We start from the raw sequence: 22804 nt of genomic DNA, 5'->3' as shown, positions 1-22804 counted from the left end.
TAGATAGATTTTGATTTATGAAGACAACATGGGATGGATGAAGAAGAGTTACTGTGGATTACATGCTCATATTTTGTCTAGAAGCAAAGATTTGAAAATCAAATTTTTAGTAAATGTTCCTACTATTACACTTTACTGTATGTGACTGTAATTATTTAACAATCACGTAACATTTCGTATTTTTAAACTTAGGAGAAAGCGTTCCTTCTATTGTATTGTGACTGACAGCCGCAAAAGAGCAAGTATTGACATATTGAAAGTTCCACAGTAGTATTTTATGGGTTTTCTTACATGCTATGCAGTTCTGTCTGCCTCATGTAACTTTTCTGAGCGCAACTTCAGTAAGTTTCTGCCCTGCGCCTTTCTCTCTGACAATTACGCTTTCCTCTAGACAGACAAAAGGTTAGTTGTGACTTCTTTCATGATGGTCACCACTTCAGCAATTAGCTGGTGTTCCAGCAGTGGGGCCGAGTTTGCAGAGCCTGTGAAAATGCCATCTGTCATTGGGACACACTTCATGAAATGCTCTTCTCCGCCTCAGTGTGACTATTTCCTTCAGGGAGTCGCAAGGATCGTTCAAGTCGAATGGCGCTCCGAGAAAACAATAAATTGTTTGCTGTGAAAAATAATTTGGCAGAGGGCTGTGGGTGCCATGTGCTCTGAAGTGTGGCGGTGCTCTTTCTCACACAGCTACCCTGAATATCAGACTGAATTAGAGCAGCACCGTGTGCCTGTGTTTAGGTCACTTTGTGTAATGTACAGTATTTTTAGCTCATCATTGTATGGCTGTGTCATATTTTAGGCTGAACCAGTGAGGGTCATTAGTTGTCTGGTCATGTTCTTTTATCGCACTGTAAAATATATATTTTTTCTATCTTCTGACCTTGATAGGATCTAAATATCTGATTACTATAACCCCTTTTTTTATTGTCATCCATACAAACTGTTGAACCAATAATGCTTTCTTTTCAGTAATGATTTCACTAAAAGGATCTAAGTGTTTGTGTTAATTATAAAAATAATTCTGATTAAATATTTAAAATGACTGACATCAATGTACATTAATGATCTTCTAAGCACTACACTTTAAAAATGTAACACTATTTTTAACATCTAAACATTTTATTTTTTTTTACTTAGCGTTACCATGGCTACAAATGAAACAGACATAATTAGTCCTTGGTTATTTTCAAGAATATTTTCTCAGAAAACTGATGTACCACAGCACAGTGCCAAAGAACTTTGATGTTTACCTCCACCGCACACAGTGACTATCCAAGCTGTCAATCCAGCAATTTTCACCGTGTGTCCATGAGCACTTCCACGTTTGAGTGCTTTTCCGCCAGTGCGAGTATGTGTCTGTCAATGCATGTTATATAATTAGTGCCATCTACTGAACCTCACAGCCCTCTCTTAACAAGGTCAGATGGTCTGAGTCAGTGCTGTCAACTCTCACTCAGTCAGACCAGATGGTGCCTGCAGCATGTGATACTCTCCACTGGTCCCTCTCTCAAGGTGAGAACACCAACAATGACATTGTGACCTCAATGACATTCAGTTCCAGAACTGCTATTTGTCCACCATACAAAAACACTGGGGTGCCCACAATGGGAGCAGAATGAAAGTCAAGCATAACTAATTACCCCAACAATTTATGCATTCTTCGTGGCCGTTTTTTAAGGCAGGAATTAATAGTTAGATAGTTGGCTGTTGACATGCTCTTAGAACAAGAACTCTTAGAACTCTGCAGTTTACTGATGTTGCTCGCGAATAGCATGGACACATGAAGCATAATTGCTTTGTATGATGGACTGTTACAAAAAGGGTTTCCGTAGGATACAACGAGAAATCGGCCTCCATTTTGTTTAAAGTGCTTTTTAGCTGAGGCAATTATCTGGTCTCGAAAAGCTGTAAATGTAAATCTTTCTTCTTGCCTTTGTTCTTTAATGAATCACAATCTGATGTCAAGACTGTCTAAATCATAATGGCCTATTCACATCCAGTGTAAACAGCACCAGCCAGTTATAATGATAACTAGACCTAATGCACCAGTGGAGATGGGTGGATGAATGGATGAATGTGTGAATTTTTTTTTCTTTTTTTATTAGAAGACTACTGAATAAGCTTTGTCTATCTTTAAAAAAAGTCAGCAAAATATGTTCGCAAATATTTCAGCCACAATTACTGCGCATTTGTTCTAATTCACTCTATCTATTTAATAGCTACTTTAATACTGTTGCTGCAGGTTGTTTTTAATGTCCATGTGCTGAATAATGTGATATTTAGCCCTTGAATGCGAACCCCTTTAAAAAAAAGTGTATTTTACCCAATGGAAAGTTGCTGGAGGACCGTTTGGGCTAGTTTTGCGTCAAAATTGGGTGGGTTAACCTGGCAACACTGGCCTTGACAAAAACGTGTTTAAAAACAACCATCAACACACATACACACCTGACAGAAGGCTAAGGCTAGGGGCATAGATTTATCATTTACTTTAAAGCGCTTACTGTAATCAATAATGTCTCATGTTTTGGTTAACCTGAATTTACATTTATCCAGCAGTAGCTGAATTACTTAACACCTTAAGTATTCAATATATATATATATATATATATATATATATATATATATATATATATATATATATATATACATGTTCTGCACACATATGTATGGGACAGAAAGACTTGTACTACCTAATTGTAACCCGTAATTATATTTACACACACACATATTTATGTATCTATTCTTTTTTCTCAAATAAAAAACATCGAAACTCAACTCTAAACACTTTCTTTACATTTAAACACCTCTTGTTATGTTGTTATTCCACTTCCTGTCTGAGAGCCTGTTTAACCTGCCACCAAATGTGACATCTGGAAGAGTCGCATACCCTTGCTGAAGTAAAGACTTCAAAGCAAGCATGAAGACACACTTACGTGAGGTGGCATTCCTGCACCTGCCCCTGTGGGATATGTGATATTTAATGCCCGTCTCCCCTGACTCCTACAAACATACACTGCACACATAAAATATGAGCACGAGGCATCACAGTTTGTTTAAGTAGTATAACAAGCAGCAAAACAGCCACAAGTTCACCATGTTTATCCGTATATGAAAGGTAGAAAGTTTAGATGGGTGTTTACAGCTAGTGTGAAATGTGTCGGCATCTATTAGTGTGGCAGGCAGCCAGGAACTGTCATAATCCAGCAATGTGGACTCGCCTTAACTTTACCAGACAAGTTAGTATTTTAATGACCTGAAAACGGTAAACATTTTACAACTATTATTGATACAACTACGATTGTTATTTTACTGATATCTTGAGAGTCTAGTTGATACAAATAAGACTGTTTGTCATGAGCAGTTTTATAGCTGCCTTAGATATCATTAAAAAAGTCCCAATGCAATATACAGTAGGGTTTAGGACACGGGCAGTATACTCCAAAGTTGTTTTGATAACAGCCTTCAGCTAAAATGTAGATGTTACAGCCCGAATTACCTCCTTTTACCAGGTTCTCCATCAAAATACTCACCTCGCGTTTGACCTTTGCTTCACTTTCCCTGCTTTTTTACACTCGTACTCAAACTGAAGATCTCAACATCTTCCAGTCCTGGAAAATTAGATGCATTTATATAATTAACTATCCTTTGATCTCTGAAAAAAATAACAAGCAATCATTTTTCATACTGGTCATTGCTGACCTCAGACTGTCTGAGGAGTTACGAGTCTTTCAAATAGTCTTTGAAATGTCTATAATTTCAGACAAATTATCAGTCTCTTTACATTAGGTTATCCTTTGTGAAGTATGACCAAAAGGGTAGAATGGTTAATTGAGCGGAAGGGTTTAACATTTGTAAAGGGACAATGCGTTATATTTGACATTGTTCAAATCTAATTGGTGCGGACCAAAAAAAAGAAAAAGCTGTTAACATGTAGATGCCAGTGTCTCTATTTCGGTATTATAATTTGCTGATAATAGCTAGACCTTTGGTTTTTGGCAAAAAAAAAAAAAAAAAAAAAAAAAAAAACAGAGACAGAAGCTTTTTGGAATTTAGATTCCCAGCAATGGAAAAATACTGTGCATATGTGCATGGGATAGTGTGTGTGTGTGTGTGTGTGTGAGTGCTTCCAAGAGACCAGTACAGAGAAAGATAGGAAAGAGAGAGTCTGCCTGCCTGTAAAGTGAGATAAACCGACAGGAGGTGACAAATTCATAACAGCTTTGTGCAACCACAATTCTGAGGATTCGGAGGTTGGCCTCAAATAAGGTGACATGTGTGACAGGGATTTCATCTTCTTGAACTTGCCATGCTGCTGCAAAAGAGACTGCTTCTGATAAGATGCCTCCTGGAAAGTCACAACATAAAGGGATGTGTTGTCATCTGTTTGCCGAAACACCCTCAGAAGGGAATTTGTGGAAGGCATTAAGTTGATTTAAAACAATTATACAGCTTAAAGGGGTTATTAGTGGTTTCGTAAACAGACTTATCCACGCCGGCTCTATTTTTTTTTACATGCTAACATAATGAAATGGATTTTGTTTTTACAGCAATTAAACATGAAATTACATTCCTCTTTTTGGGGCATTGTCTTGTTAATGGTTGAAAATCATGTCACTGAGTCAAGCACCTTATAAGACATAATCGCCGTCTGTGTGCATTTCTATAGATATTTAAGAATCTATAAAAGCAAAGGGGGAATATTATATAAGAATGAATTGCACTCAGTTGTTTGTGACTGTGTTGCTTTAGTATCAGATTTAGAATCTCTGTTACCACAAAATGATGGTAACAGAGCAAATGTGCGAACAAAATCTGTGCTGAATGCAATTTGCATGGCACAATCTTATGGGTTGAATATGAGCATGTGGGAGATGCATTTTAAAGAAACCTTTGTGAAGGACTTGTTACTAAAATATAATGGAAGCTATATATTGCGTGAGAAAAGGTGTGATATTATTGAACTGATTCTTGAGAAGTGGGACAAATCAGGGTGCAATACTGAAAAAATAAAACCTTGTTCTCAGGCAAATTTAATTTCTTTTTTGTATCTTACATGCACTAAGCCACTGAGATTCACTTTTGATTCAACCTCCCAAATTTCAATGTTTTTGTCCAAATGTGCCATCACTTATTTGGAAATCAAATGTATTCAACACATTCTCATGTTAGCAGACAGATTACATGTGACCAACAATTCCTAAACAAATATAAAATACCATAATTATCAAAACAAAAAACAACAACATTATATTAAAATACATTATATATTACTATTTAACATAATTAAAAATGACATGAAAAACTCTAAAATATGATGAGTTTGTGTTCAATGTCAACATCTTACTGTACATGGTGACATCTGGCGGTGTTGACAAATTTGGCATTTTTTTCACAAAACGGAGTAGCCATTTTTTTTTTTTTGTTGATGCTAAATGCTAATAGAACCTGCTTCAGGAGAATCAAATGATGAAAGCATATTTCAAATCATTCCATTTGGAAGATGGTGTTGACATATGGTCGCATAACACAGGAAATATTTACATTAGGATTTAAATTATTATAAAACTGTAAAACGTACTCAGAGCCTGTCTGACATTGATGTACTCTGCAGAGGTGGAATGTGGCAAGGGGGTCCTTTAGAGTGACAGCTGCCCCTGATATTCCCTGATTTTATTACATTTTAATGAATGTCTGACGGTGACAAAAAGTTGGGACACAAACCTTGTGAACACACGTGTCCTTGAAAAACAACCTTGCTTTGATATGATATATTATTAAGTGTTGCTTTTGATAAAACAGGCTTTATAATCATTAAAATAAATAGATACAATTTTATACCATTTTTTAGCGTATGGATGATTGACCCCTTCTCTATGGACACACTATTTTAGATGCATTGAGAAGACAGTAGGCTAATTATTTGATATAATAATGATACAATTAAATTGAAGAAGATAATTGTATTAAGTGCATTCTATTGATAATCCGTCGGAACATTACACTTGAACATATCTCAAGAATCAATGGCTTTGTAAAGTCAATAAATTTATTTAAAATATTAAATATTTTATATAAAAATGTATAAATACATTTTAATTATTTTCAAAAATATATATTTTAAGTAAAAAATAATAATTTGATAAAACTAAAAATATATCATAATTTTTTATTTATATATTTATTTATTTTATTTTTTCCCCAGTCAAATTTTCTGCAGAACATATAGCACCCCCTTGTGCCCCCCTTGGTTTTAACAGAGTTCAGTTTGAAATCCCTTGCAATATTCTGTAATCTGACTTACTTCACTGGCACTGTACAGCATCACCTCACTATTACAATTTTTGTCCTCGAACAGTTATGTGCCTAGTTGTAATGCTCTTCTCCATACTTTGGCGGTATGAATAATGGAACAATATATGCAAACTTTCTAAATAAAATTCTGTTTACTGCTGACTAACCCAGGCGGCAATAGCATGATGGTAAATGTGGCATGAAAATTGTTTGGTAAATAAGCAATAAATAAGGAAAGTCTGTGATGAGCCTAATTTAGAAAGAAGAGATGTTTGAAATTGAAAAGTAATAAAAATGGCATAAAGAAATAGTTCAACTTAAAATGAAATTGTGTTGAAAATTCACTTACCCTCGGGTCATCTAAGATGAAGATGAGTTTGTTTATTCATCTGAAAGAGATGGAGAAATCTACTGTAGCATTGCATCAATTGCTCATCAATGGATCCTATGCGGTGAATGGGTGCCGTCAAAATAAGAACTTATAAAAATGAAACAAGTGATTGAAATGACTCCAATTAACAACTTGTAAAGTGAAAATCTCTGTGTTGTTAAGAAACAAATCCATCATTAAAATATTTTTAACTTCAGGTGGTACCTCCTATCCATAATAATGCTTTCTCCAGTGAAAAAGTGTTGGTGTCTGAATCAGGAGAGATCCCAAACAAATACGTAGGTAAATTTTGATGTGAACGGAAAATGGCCAGAAACAATGGTTGTGGATTATTCCCATGTTTTTATTAACTATTTGGACTCTCATTCTGATGGCACCCATGCACTCACTGCAGAGTATTTATTGGGTAGCAAGTAAATCCAAATCTGTTTCAATAAAGAAACAAATCTCAGACTGCCTATGAGTGAGCAAATTTTTCATTTTTGGCTGAACTATTACTTTAAATAAATTTTTTAGGGCAATTAAACTGGATTGCCAATGGCTGGTGAATAAATCAAGCGCATACCATGCTTTAAATTGCTTAGTGAAATTGGGTGTTAAGTAACAACATGTATTTATATTGCACAATATCATGTTTGTTTGGTTTTTTTTTTTAAAAGGATAACCACCTGTTGTGTCTCAAAACAGCTCTCTTCAAAGTCAGACCAGCACATTCTTGTTGAAAAGGTCATTTGGTGCTCTGTCTCGCTCTCGTCCTCGCTCTCTCATAATTAGTGCATTAGAGATTTTCAATCTGGCACAGCAGGCAACTTCTGGCTGATAAGCCTGACAAGCACTTTGTGAGGCTATTCTAAGCAAAGAAAAAGAAACAGTGAAAGGAAAAAAAAGAGAGAAAGGCTAATCAATTCTCAATCTATGTCATAAAGAACATTGTTCCCAAATTTTCTTCAAATCACTGTTCCTCTCATTCGTCTGTGATTGTCACATTTTCCCAAGCTTCTGATTGCAGTCTGATTGGACTGGACTCAAGATTTCATTTATAAACTCCCTACACTGAAGTGGTTCCATCATCTGGTTGTCTTTATGGCTGAACAGTTACATCGCACACGCAACTTCAGTGTACTGTATATATGCATAACTAATATTTCCAAAAGATATTTAGCAAGGGCATTTTTAGGTGAAATGACTTGACAAGGTACAGTGATTTTAATCTCTCACAAATACAATGAGATGCGTACACTCTGTCAATGTCAAAAGCCTCTTAAAGTATAAAGATGCATAAAGCGGATACTGTGTAACCTTAGCTTCTATTTTTTTCCAAAGCGAACCGTTTTACCTCTCAGTATTTAGTATCTGTCAGTGTTTTATACTCGTTTAACAGCTTTGATGCAAAATAGCGTCACATTGTTCCAGCAGTGGTGCATGACTAATTACACCAATAGTAAATGATGATAAAAATAGATAAGAGGGACCTTGAACGTAAATGGAAACAAATAACTTCAATATGTTCCTCAAAATAGTGCGAAAATTATGGTCAGTAGTATTATGGGCCCATTAATGGCTGTCACTAATTTGCTTGGGTCCATTTCTGCGGATACTCTCACAAGAACAAACCTGCCTGGAGTAGCTAGTTTAATTGGGACATTTGCATCGTAATGACCCATGAGTCAATTTCCTGCTATTTCCTACTTTTATAGTCTTGAAAGCGCGACCAAAGGCTCAAAGTTAATGAACACATGAAATCAAGTCTCAAGCAAAACAAGGTGTAATAAAATGTGACATTGTAACTAGGGCTGTATCTGTTCTGCTTAGAGATATTTCTTATTTTTACTTCTTTTGTGTGGTGATCTGCTGGCTTTCTTTCTTTCTTGTTTTTTTTTCTTTTCTGTTTGTTTCGTTCTTGCTTTTCTTATGTTTGGTTTATTTGTTTCTTTCTTTCTTTAATTTTCACTTACATTTTGATAAACTGTCATTTGTATGCAAATGTATACTATTTTCATATATATATATATATATATATATATATATATATATATATATATATATATATATATATATATAAACACATTTATAAATATGACAGTTTATCAAAAACTATAATACCTATTTTGGAAAAAGTTAGAACTATAATAACTATTTTGGGAATAGTATATATATATATATATATATATATAAAACATATTATTATTATTATTATCAGTTCTTATATAATTTTGTCTTTAAGTACATTGGATTATTTTTCCCAAAATAGTTATTATAGTTATTTATAATTAGTTATAAGTAAAAATCTGAAATAAATGGTAGTTTCCGCTCAGAGTCTGTCAAGTAAACATCAAATGAAACTGGAACATGAATTTACTTTACTACTGGGTTTACTTTACTTTACGCAAATCCAACCCACATCACTGGTGCACATATAAGTACGAACAAGAAATGAACATATGCTTGTACTGGAGTTTATTAGTCCATATGTCATGCTGTGTTCAACAACAGGCGAAGAGAACTTGTCACCCTCTGTTTCCGACACACCTCTTGCCTTTGATATTACATCAGGCACCTTCATAGATTGAGCCTTGGAATGGAACTGTCATGGAATGTTTGAGACCAACTGTGATTATTATTTTGCTGTTCTGGGCAAGCTGATGCTCGCCGATCCATCTGTCATTATGCAAAGATTTCCTGTTCTGGCGCTTATTATTTCCATCCAAGAAGAAAAGTGATGTATTTCGTACTGAAGCATTATTCATGTGGGAACCTTGGTTACATTACATTCTTTTTTCTTTTTTTCTTTTTCCGTTTTGGCTGAATACAGAGCTGTTTGACAGTCTGTACAGAGTTGGGATTTGTAAAAGTAAAATTGATTCAGCTGCATATGACAACTTTTATACTATGGCATGAATTATATGTGCGCATTACAGACAACATGAAATATCATTCAAAACCTGCATTCAAAAAACATAAACAAAATGTTTGTACGATACATTCTAAACTGCATGTCTATTAGTTTCAAATGAGCTCTGTATAAAGAATCGGGTACTTGTGAAACTTTACTTATAAAGTAAAAGGTTGTAAAATGTCACATATACAAAGTTTATTTAATTAAAACACACAGCTATTTTCATCAATGGAGACTGTCCAGGACTGTTTATTCAATAAGATCAATTTTAATTTCATCAGGTCATCTGTAGGTCCTAAAAGGTATTAAAATGTCTTAATTCTCACTTACTTGAACTCGCCTGGTCGTGTGGAATAAACATACCTTGGTGCACAAAATATGTATCAACAAGTAACTTTAGTTTCCAAAAGAAATAAACACTAAACTGTGACATGTTTTATTACTTTTTACACAAATTTTCAGAATTTTGATACATAAAATGTAATTTTCGCACAATTACTTGAAGAATATCATGTTATGACTTCAAAACAGTATTAATATGCTGGGATATTTGAAAACTGATGCTTTTTTACATTAGCATCACACATATCTGGCTTCATATCTATGGGTTTTTAATAGACTGTAAGTTTGTTCAGTAGCTCACAGAGTACAGAGACATTAAGTTAAAAGAATTAAGTATGTCTATGTTAAAATGGCATAAAAAAGTGCTTTTATATCAGTTTTGCATTTGTTGTAGGACGTTGGACAGAGTTGGTGTAAGGCATATTTCCAACATGATAGAGCATTCATTTTTATTTAGCAACAGTACACGGATATTTCAATTCTATACCACCATAATACATACCTATATCAATGTAATAAAAATGTGCCGTGGATTGCCACGTATTGAACCTGTGTTTTAGCGTCAGACATTGCCCTTTTAAACTGGTGAAATGTGCAGGAAAGTAAAAATGGTGTTGCATTTATTGCCATTTATTATAAATGTCTTGTTTTCTAATAAAGAAACAAGAACAAAAATCTGTTAATGGGGTATGAAGTTGATTTCTCTGAGCCCACTGGCAGATATTTGTTATTGTACAACTCACTTCATTATCATCAACTTCTCAGAAAACAAGACTTAATTATTTTATATCATTTTACTTATTTAAGAATCTGCCCTGGAAAACAAGACAAAAATACTCACAAGGTACAGCAAAAGCCATTTCCATATTGTAGAGGTTGGCAGGAGAGGTTTCTTTCCTAATTGTAACCGAATTAAGAAAGTAATCTTTTGGAAGTTGCATTTTTTAAACTTATGCTGCAAGACATTTCCATTTAGAGACCGTATACAGACGTACCGTGTTCCATTAAATGTATTCCTTTAATTTTGTTTGCTAGGTTTTTAAAATACTTTAAACGTCTTTAAAAATCTGCAGAAACCTTGTTCATGTTGACTTTAAAAGCTGAAATTACGGCATTAATCACTTAGGATTCAATTTCTAAATATCCAGCCAGTGCAACTAAAATAGAGAATACGGAAATTGCAGTGTGTCTTTAACCTGCAAGATGTTGGTTAACCTCTGTAATGGACATGCTCCTGCTGAATTTTAATGAGATAGGTATGTAAATGATAAATGAAAGCTTTTCATTTTGAGACTGTGAAAAGGCTCTTGAAACGTTGTGTTCCATTAGCCGAGCCTGCCATTATTTAACAATTTATCAAAATGATTGAGCAGTAATTTAACGCTGCTGTCTTGCGAGGCTTGACCTCTTGATGATATAAGATATGCAGGCAGGGCATCTGCAAAGTGCTACCGCTCACAATCACGGAGGAATAACATCAATGCGCTTTATGCGGTGTGCGGGTTTGAAATTCCACTTCGGTTGTGTGCTCAATACATATCGAACTGAAAGATCTTCGATAAAAGGCCGGTGCATTTAGACCTATTGAGAGCCCATATCTGATATAGCTAATCAAATGTAATTAATCTTCATTGTGTGGATGCAACACAACAGTAATTTGCCGTTAAGCCCAAAGCGTCATTACACACTAGGGTGCCTGCAGGTCTTTAAAGGGTGTTAGGTGCTCTATTTGTGTATTAGAGCGTGTATAGTGAACGAGCAAGGCCAGGAACATTACCCTTGCTTTGTATTGTGACACCCACCTCATCAAGATAACACAGTTGGAGGTGTTTCATGCAGCGGTAATCTTCATTTTAATTCCCATGGCATGTCTCAAGGAGCAGGAAGCTGTTGTGGAAGCTACGAATTTATTTGGAGCAAGCACTGAACATTTGAACCGTTTTGCCTCAAAATGTAATATCCCTAAAATAAAAAGGCAAAGTGCGATTGTATCTGGTAGATGTCGACATTAGCATATTGCATGAAGCTTTTCATAGTGAGCGCTGCTCATGCGTGTAATTGTAATAGCATGTTGACACTGATCTCATTTCTTGAGTCAGGTGCATAATATTACAAATAATAATAATAAAAACAAAATATCATACACACTGATCACCCTTGCATGCAGAAGGCAGGCTAATAGCTTTGTATTGTGTTTGTGTGTATGTGTGTGTGTGTGTGTGTGTGTGTGTGTGTGTGTGTGTGTGTGTGTGTGTGTGTGTGTGTGTATGTGTGTGTGTTTACCTTTTACCTTTTTCTTGGAATGCTAAGTTATCACTTTGGATTAAAGTATACTGACTTTGCTTATACAGAATGCAGATTTTTTTTTTTTTACCTTTTCTGAAATTTTAACTTGTAGTGCTCCTATTACAAAATGTATTGACATACAAAAACATTGCCAAATATTATTACCAATATATTATTATTTTATTTTTTTTTACAAATATTGTTTAATGATCACTGTGTTCACTTTTTGTATTATCTTAGTTAGCTTTGTATTTTTTTGTGTGTTTTTGCCAAAAATATCTACAAATATATATATATTTTTACTTTTGTTTGTGCATACGCTCAGATCAGGTCTAAAAAAAAAAATACAAAACCTGTGCTAACCGAAAGAAAATAAGTTTACAACAAGATTGAATCCAAGTATAGATGATAATAGCGAGAGATTCACAATCCATATTTAGGAGGCAGGCACCAGGGTTAAAGAATATACAGTACTGTTCAACACAATGACCGTATTTAGCAAATCAGCAGTCTGCAAAGAACACTCCTTCTAAGTCACCATGGCACATGTATTATCATTTGCGCACGCATGAATGAGTTCAAGGCTAATAGCGTTTTTGTAATGTAATGCAAATGAATCGGCTCATCTGCAAAATCGGAGAGGGATTAAGAAAATGCTGAAATAAATATTTTCCTTTACGAAAGATTAACCTCTCACATATTCGCGTCGAAGTAAAAACCTGCAGCCTGCGGCCGGTGTGGCTGAAAGGAAGCAGTCAGGGCTGGTAAACACGGCAGGTCGACCGGCGAGATAATGGAAAGGTACAGGCATAGATGACAGAAGGAAAATTTCTCTTCTGTCATTTGAGAAGGGCTAGATCAAAGCTCCATTAATCAGAGAGCGGCTATGGGGTGCAGGTGATAGAATGAAAGTAGTAGAAAAGGAGGTTTGCTTTGGGGGAGAAAGCACCGCTGCAGGGAATGGATGGGGTGAGGTGGAGGGCAGGGAGATGGAGGGATCATGGGAAAGGTAGAGAAGGGGAGAGCAGGAAGGAATGAGCTCTTGGGAAATGTTATGATGAAAAGAGCTGGATAAGGGTGAAAGGCCACAGTGGAGACCGGAGGTTGAGGGGTTGACCTTGCTTACATGTGTTTCCTCGGAGTATTGAGGATCATTACAGGGTCATGGAATGGTAGAACAGGTGCTGAAAGAGTACGCTAGCCATTCCTTTTCACCCAACAGATTTAGATGTTGATGTCAGAAGAGCATGGTGTAAATGATGATGAAAAATAGGCAGTTATTTTAGGGACAGGAGTTGCGGTATTTTAATTTTCTGCGGGTATGGAGCTTTAGCCCATGTTCACACTGGCTTTTCGGATTTCGTTCATTTCAAATATACTTATATTTCATTTCATATGTATGTGAATATAATAAAATATTGCTGATATAGAGTACATCATCACTGAGACTTTTCACAGATTTTTTTTTTGTCACTTTGTATGACAGCGACCCTTTTCGGTGTGTTACATAGTTAGGGTACTAAAGCGTGATATAAGTGAGTCACTGATCATTTACTGAAATTGATTTATTCAAAAACTGTGATTCATTTGGGAAGAAAGCAACTCCCTGTCTTTATAAGTGAGTCATTGAAGAATTCAGTCCACCAATTAATTCAAAACACTGTTAAATTTATATAGATGCATGGGAATTTACATAAATTTATATAGATGCAAGAAAATCATAAATTAAACTTTGGATTTCTTGTTTGTTCTAAACATAAAATATTGCACTGTTGCCTTTACGTAACTTTATAATATTACACAAATTGTGGTGTTATAAATGTGCATTCTCCTTCTTCAAGAATATATAGATTTTTGATTCATGTTTAATTATTGCGTGAGTAAATTCTGTAAAAAAGTGTCTGTTCTGTTGTTCCTTTGTTTAGAGCTGTTTTCTGTTGGTGGAACAAAATAGATAAAATAACTGGCGATGTGTCTAAAATTAGTCACTTTAATCTGAATGTGACATGTTTGAAATGGGGTTCATCATGTAATAATTAATAATAATCAAAGACAAAAATCTTCAAGAAAAAACTATTCTGTCAAATGGACAAAGGACAAAAAATGTGCAATAAATGACACCTTTACTTCACAAAGATGCTGTTTTGGACATTATTTTGTCTCTGACCCAAGCCTCCACCTTTTCTTCTTGGTTTGATGAAACCAATTCCCAAAGCATAAGATTGCCAGACAAATGTTTGCCTGAAGATCACACCCTCTCGCTTCAAAAGGTGCATTTTGTATGTAGACAACTTTCAGATGATTTCCCTAGACAGAACAGCTGAACACACTAGACTGTGTAAAATGACAGGCGAAAAGGGGCTTTTGGTCCCTTCTGAACAGCTTACAGCCGGAATCATGATAAAAACTAATTTTGCCCAGAGCAGACTTTGCTTGGACAAACAGGTGCAATAAATTAACAAATACCTTCAATACTCACAGTTTTCAAAAACCTGCAAAAGATATATGACCTTGGGAGTTGCCACACTCTACAAGGACCCCTGAAAAATATTGGTGAGATTCTCTGTTTGCCCTATAACAACAATTACAAATGCCAAGCAAGAAAAATCATGAGCAACATTAAGCCCTCGGGGACTTTTTAGGGTGACATTGTGAGAACAGTGTGCATATTTAATATTTTCTTTATTTCAGTGTTGCTGCTTTGCTCTTAATAATTTAATTTAAATGGCACCAAAAATTAGAAGTTTGGATCTCTAGGGATTGCAATTAAGGATGAATATGATTATGAATTTAACACTTCCTTCTAGGTTTTGGTTCTTGCGGTTTCATTTATGATTTTGCATACTTTTGAAGAAAAAATATGGCAAATATTGTTGATTGATTTATTGATTGATTGATTTATTCATTGTGAATTTTTGAATACTTTTTAATAATACAACTAACATGAACATGAGCAGTTTGAAATGAAATAACTAACAAATAAATTGAGTGACTGGTGTTTCTGAATCAAAGATCTGGCTCATAAGAGTCAGTCGTTGATGAACCAGACTATGTGCTGTAGTGGCACATTAAATAGTAATACAGGAAACACGTTTTGTGAAAAGCCATTCTTCTAATCATGCTTGATAGTGAACTATTTCTCCTACTTGTAATACAATTCACACAACAGCAGTGGATGGTAATTCGTACAATGCTTTTATAACTGGATGATTTCATAGATTAGGTTCATTACATTTACGTCATTCTGATACATTTCAGACTTCAGAGGAGTGATATGTGGAGTCAGAGGGAATTGGAGATGTCAGAGGTTGGACACTTTTGGAACAGTCCCTCGAAAACTTAGGTCAGCAGGGATTAATTAGCTTTCTGAGACCCACACAGCAGATGTCAAGGTAATCTTGGGTTGCAGACTTGAGAGGTCAATGCAATATCTCAACTCTGGAGATGAAAAGTGATCTCCCAGAATCCACTGGGTGGACGTACGAGGCTTCATCAGTCACAAACATGTCTACATCACTCAATGCAAATGCAGAGACACACCACTCTGCAATGGCCTCATTACTCAGTTCAGGATACATATTGAGGTCAGTCACTGTGGATGGTAGTATTCGAAAATGTCTAAGAATGGCAAAAGACAAACGTCTTGCTAATATGCTACAGCAAAAGGAAATTTAAACATGTCCAAACATTCTAAATCTATTGCCACATGATCTGTCCCAGCTAATTCTTCAAGAAGGTTTTGCTAACGCTCCCATTCATTTGTTTTTTGTTCAGTTTTATGATTTTTGGTTATGTGAACATTTGTGAAGCATTATGGAATTTTATTTTTCAATGTTCTCTAAACCGTCTTAGATGAAAAGATAAAAAAAAAAGTGTTATAAATAATGTATACATATTGTTTTTTGCGCTAACATTTTAGAATGATACTAAAGACCAAATAGCTTTGAATGAATATTAGTGTTACTCAGAGAAAGTTGTTCTTAACTTCAGTCCACAAAGTTCTGAAAGTGTTCCCTGTTAGCTGGGTTAGAGCAGGTCTTTTATTCATCAGCTAATATAAAAAAAAAAGAAATGCCATATCTCACTAGCTCTGCAACACAGAATTCAATACGTGTCACACAGAACCACAATCTCTATTCTTTTTCCCTTTGCAGGAAAATCCATTGTACCCTTTTCTCATCTTGACCCTCTCGAGTGAGAGTTCACGGCTCTGCAGTGGTGTGCAACTAATGAGTCCAAAAATGTAGCCAGACACTCTCCTACCACAGGAGGCCTGGAATGACCACTTTCAGCATTCACTCCGTTATGGGTTATGAGCGGCGCTGCCACTTCAAATGCGGCTGTGAAATCTGCCAATTAATATGTTTAGTACAACCTTGATGGGGACGCATTTATTTTAATAAATGTCCCGGTTGAAAGGAAAGAAATGATAGGCTACTTACTGCGGCTGGAATTTTAGCACTCACAATTTAGATAAAAATGTTCAAATTCTTGAACTCTAGCAAAACCTAAGTGATGGGATTATAGCACAGCTTGCGTGTGCTTGATAAAACAGGAGAAAAGGAAAGGTTTTCAACAGCAGTGTGCTACTGTGTGCTTAAAGGTAGTACTTTTTTTTTCCTTTTTAATGGGATGTCGTTTTTAGCTCACCTCAGAAATGTCATATCCATCTTCCTCCTGTCTAAGAGTTTCTAACACCCCAACACTTCCGCTGCGAGTTGGCCTGTCAGCCTAAAAGCTTCCTCCCTCATTGTGATAACACAATCGATAAAATGGAAGCAACAATTCCTCCTCTTCTTCTTCTTAGCCACATTGAACTGCTTTATATAAGATACACTTGAGCAGATATATAGATTGTAGGGTGCAGCTATTAACATTTGAAAGGGGGGATGGGGAGGGTGGTTTATTCTGAAATGAGTCACAGAGGTTCACCAAAAAACATGTTATACAAGAGTTTTGCCACTGAGAGGTGCTGTAATGATAAACCCTGCTGGATTCTGCATTGTTTGAAAATCACTTGCTGTTCGTTTTATTGAGAAAAGCAAGACTCCATGTGTCTTTTCCTTTTTATTTTGTGTCAGATTTCTGTCAAAGAGCAACGTGAAGTGACTCACTAGACTTGCAACATTAACTCAGATGTTTTATTAGAATCACAGTAACAAAAGCTGAAGATAAATGATGTATAAAAGAACATTAGGGCTTCTTCCCTTTGGGTGATTCTTTAGTCAAACGCCATATATGATATGATATGTTGCATAAATTCAAGGGTTCAAGTAAAAAAAAAAAAAAAAAAAAAAAAAAGAATGTGCATTTAAACACGGAAATTCTTACTTTAATTATATTCTGAGAGCAGGGTTTTTATGTAAGCCTTTGAATGTGTTCAGAAAAGCAGACACCAAGGCCTTTGGCAGCGATAAATGTCTGATACCATCAGGGTCTTTATACCTTTAATCCCTTTGGTCTCTTGTACCAAAAAAAGGATAATCGCATACGAAGAAGAATACATCTTAAATACAGAGATTATCCATTTAAAAGCAATGTTAACAGCCTTAAAGGTCAAGTGGCTTACTTACTGCCAAAAACTTTAATCAAAGGTGATGTGTTAATAGCGACTAAAATGGACTTGTCCTTGAAAAGAAAAATCTATAACTTTAAACGACAACTCTAACAGCTCTTCAGCGTTAAGTGTTCAGCATTCTGCATTTCGCTCAACTTCAAATCCCAGTTTAACAATGCAAAAATGTGTTCTGTGAAAACAGCTTTGCCACACCAATCAAAGGAAGCCTGGGAAAGCAAGCCTGCTTAAATTTCACATTCAAAACAACCTTGTTCATGCTTAGGGCTGAGTTAATTATGGACAAAGTAATGCTTGGGCCTAAGCCAAAAGTTTGCCCTACTGAAATCAAAAATTAATTGGCTGTCTAAAAAGGCATTTGTGCACTTTTCGAATGTGTCACACACAATCCCACTCCTAAATTGCATCAGGGACAAAGACACAAAATTAAAATAAATCTTATTGCATCATTCATATTTAGTTTTTAAATTGACTCTAGCAATAAATCTATTTAAGCAAAAGTGGATGAAGAGGAAGTGATACATATGCAAACTTTGCCATAAAAAAAAAAAGATTTCACTCCTTCAGGTGATCTTCATTCAAAGAAAGTGCATACTGCATGCAGATTATCTTATTCTGCGTTTCAGATCACGAAATGCTTTGGCACATGAAAATACTGCAGGTATCTAAAGTTATTATAGACAGATGGTATTTGCGTTCTTGAACATAAAGACAGAAGGGCTGTTACGCTCCTCACATGCTAAATATGAGAGGACATCGATAATGACTACATTTCTGATAATTTTTTTGCCTTTAATCGACCTATAATTAATGCTTGCAGGTTACCGATGGCTCTGAACGTACACAAAGGTTAGCCGTCAAATAATTTAAGATCAGCTTAAATCAAAGTAGAGGTTAAAATAATGATGATTAGGGGTCTTTCTGAGTCACAGGCCGCTGGCTTCTATACTTCTGAAGTGGAAACCTCATATTCTTTAGCTCAGCTGAGAGCATCATTTGTCTTGAGTGTCACAAGCACTTGACATTAAAGACAATTGTGTATGCATCAGTATGTTTGGAGCCAGCGAAAATCAGCCAACCCTCTCGCACTGAATAACCCCCTTTCAGTCCTTTAGAGTCAGTATATATTTAAAGTTCCCTTTAGATGACTTTGTGAAACCTGACTCTGGACCCAGATCATGCACAGAGGAAGTATCTATCCTCCAGTGATGAAAGTCAAGCAGTTTCTTATAGCACACAGACGTTGATCACCCAGGTGTAAGCACTTCAAAGACTCCTTCTTTTTTTTTTTTTTTTTGGCACCAAGTCTGAAGTATTCCACTTGCCAATCAGTCATCATGCTGGATGATTTAGCTGGGCATTGCTTTGTTGCCATATACATGCAGATTCACTGTTTTGTTAAGATGCATTTTTTCACATAGATTAAAGTTGATGTCTGTAATTCGGGTGAAGTATTTTCTTCCAGTCTCTGCATAATTTGAGCAGAGACAACTAAACCATTCAGAGGTTGAATTAACCACAGAAGATGCAGTTTTTTCTGCTGTGTGATAGAATCTACAACACAAAAAAACAGCTAAAACATAGTTAGAGTATATAAAACCTAACCAACACAATGATTACTATAATATGCCTATATTTAGATGATGGATGGAGCTGTTGAAACTTTTTTTTTCCGTGTCTCAGTTAAAGTTGCATTGTTTCTTTCGCTTTTTGCGGTGGGAGCCCATGAAGTGGATGTTCTGGAACATGTTGTTATTGACATCACAATGGTTTGCTCTCTCTGAGCCTGCAAATCAGGGAGCTGTACTGAGTTCCTCTTGATTATTTTCAAGGTTCTTTTTGTACCTTCTTAAAAGCATCTCCATGTTTTTTTGCGAAACCCACTAACAGCACATTTCAAGACATGAGTCTCACCAGAGAAGTAATATGAGGTTGTCAGGCTCCTTTTTTTTTTTTTTTTTGACACTGCCTCGTGCTCCCAGCATTGCTTGTTTGAGTCCCAAATGACAACTTTTTCTGCAACCAATAGCATAAATTCAGGGATGGGAGTATTTGTTTGGCCTAAAGACAAAATAACGGAAGCTAACGTTGGTATACACTCTTAGGAATAAAATAAAAAAAAAAACTGTCACTGGGGCAAAACTCTTTCAAACGTACCACTATATATATTTAAGGTACTAATATGCACTTTTAAAGAACTAATATGTGTTTTTAAGTGCTATTATGATATTAATATGTACCATTTTGGAGTAAATTAACTTTTGTTTTCTTTCCTGAGAGTGCATAAATAACTGAGTTTTAAATGTTCATCTGCAGGTTTATATATCTAACTGTACATTATTAGTGTAAAAAAATGGCTTTAGAGCAATGACTAAATAAATGTAATGAATTTAATATCGGAAATTTGTAGTGTCAAACTTTATCACGGTATTTTCTGACACAAATCGGCTCTTTATACATGAACATGCATATGTGCCTTTATATGTTATGCGTTGAGTTCATTATTCATCATTATCATATTTTTTGATCCATTGCAAAAAAAACAAAAAACATCTAAATCACGCATAACAAATTTTGAATGTCCATCAAAAGAAAGGATCACGGTTCTTAATACAGCATGCTGCAGTTACTAGTAAAACTAAAAAGTGCTATGCTTTTAGTCAGTAAGGCAGAAAGTCTAGCAAAAATTCTATTTGGTTTTCACAAGCTTTAAATCCCTGTCATTATGGTTATATCTTTGGCGCTTGCTATAATGAATGGTTGTCTTGTGTCTTTTAGCAGATTTATATCGGCCCATTTTCCCATTGAAATGAGATTTGTCTGACTATATCACTTCTACAGGCATAACATAACGAATTTCAACACTTTTGAACAGGCTCTTTTAATAATTTGTTCTTGTTGACTATTAAAAGAGAGAAAAATATGGCCGACACCTATAATAAGTATTCTCGTTGGCATAATTTAGTGCCAGATTCTGCATATATTACTGAGTCTCACTGCTTTAATTTATTATGTAAAGTCCTTAGTATATTCTCCTACATATTGAGATGTCATATTGCTGAGCCCACCAGGGTCTATCATGCCATCTCTTCCATTTGGACTCAACATAGCAGCTATTGCAGTGCTCTCAAGAGAGACTAAATATGTCACACACACACATAGAGACATACAAAGAGAATGTTAAATCAGAACCCGGATGATGAATGTTTGCGCATTGCATTCAAGGAAAAACTGAATCATAGTCTGTCTCTTCCAAAAAAAAAAAAAGATCCATTTCCATATTCAGCACAGGCTGTAGAACATCAACAGGAAATGTGGGCTGTGACAGCAAGAAGAAAAACAAAGCCATTAAAATGTGACATTTTATGAAACAGTCTCAAGTTATAATTGTAAACGTATACATAAAGACACACTAATTGTCACACTTTCATTTACAAAATGAAGGTGTGTTTGGAACCATCTAAAAAGCCTGTAAAGCCTCAAGCCTTTTTGTTCTCTACAAGAAATGGAACACTTATGTATTTTTCTCGTGTAATCAATGTCATGCAGAGATAGTTGTGTTGTTTAATTAATCAAAGCGAACCAACTGGTAAGATCATACTGTAAACACTGAGGTTACAGAATTTTGAAAGACGGAAAACAAACAAATGTTATGAATAAGCGTTTTGATGCTGCACTATTTCTAGGTCACTAACCAAATAAGCGTATTTGTAACAGGGAGCTTGTTAACTTCTTTGTACAGATGTGAGATGTTCTCACTTCCACCGAGGCCCAAAAAGCTCTGCAGAATCTCAAATCGTGACGGATAACTTGATTATTGGGTTTATTCTGCACACAAAGAGTTCATGCGCTTGCAGTGCTGCTGACATTAAAGCAGAAGAAATGCATGCTAATTTTTCAATTGAACTTATCACTCAATTTGTTAAGCAGTTTATCGGGCCCGTACCGATAAAAATACAAAAGCATTTTCTTGCGTAGGAAGGATTACAGAAATGATCACCAGGTGAGAATGAATCCCTTGTCGCCACGTTGAAGCCGTTGACATTCCTCAAATATGAGCACGCGTGTCGAGAGTGAGATGCCGATGACCAATACGGGAACATTTAACACGCCGGCAATACTTCAGCATGACTTATAAATAGCTTATATGTCGCTAACACAAACAGTTCTTTAGCTGAAATGGATGATTACTAGGTTTATTGCTTCGATTTAAAACGACAATAACAGCAGCCATTTTTTGAAATGGTTTCCATCTTAAAAACATCATTTGAAGATTACAAAAACTGAAAAAAACATGCAAAGTTCATTCCGACAAATAAGCTCTGTGACACATTATCATTTAAAAATGAAAGAACAGAAACATAATTGCTGACCTCACACATTGCTGCATTCATGCACACATTTCAGCAATTTGGGTATGTGTTCCTGTACAGTGTACTTTACTGCTTTCTACTTTTTTGTAAATGATAAATCACAATCGAGTTTAAATCTAGGTCGGTTTAGACAGGACTTTGCATGCTTTTTTTTCAGTTTTTGCAATCTTCAAATAAAGCGAAGAAGGTTTTAAATCGACCATTTTCAAAAGTAACTCATGGTTATTTAATCGCTTTTTAAATCAAACAATAACATATTAATCATCCCACAGCCTAAGATTTGTTTGGGCAGTGCACATATGCCGTGGCTACATTGCAGCCGCGCTGTGCGGTGCCAGCGTGTTAAATGTTCCCATGTGGTGAGTCATCGGCAGCTCACTTCGACCTGCAATGACGGCATTTAAATCGTCAACATTAAATCTACAGGCTGGCCGGCGGTAAGAGAGAGAGTTTCATTCTCCTACGTTGATGTTTCATAATCCTTCCTACCTGAACAAACCAAAATCTTAAAGAAAAATGTTGTATTTTTTTCTCCATTGCAGAACACATTTAACTGCTTTAACAAATAGAGTGATAAGTCAATTGAAAAAAATTAGCATGCATTTCTTCTTGCTTTTAATTGCCAGCAGCATCGCGGGTTTAGAGGA

The sequence above is a fragment of the Puntigrus tetrazona genome, chromosome 6 (genome assembly GCF_018831695.1).
Source record: "Puntigrus tetrazona isolate hp1 chromosome 6, ASM1883169v1, whole genome shotgun sequence".
NCBI classification, from domain to species: domain Eukaryota; kingdom Metazoa; phylum Chordata; class Actinopteri; order Cypriniformes; family Cyprinidae; genus Puntigrus; species Puntigrus tetrazona.
The sequence above is the reverse complement of the archived record's forward strand: the minus strand, read 5'-3'. Positions refer to the sequence as shown.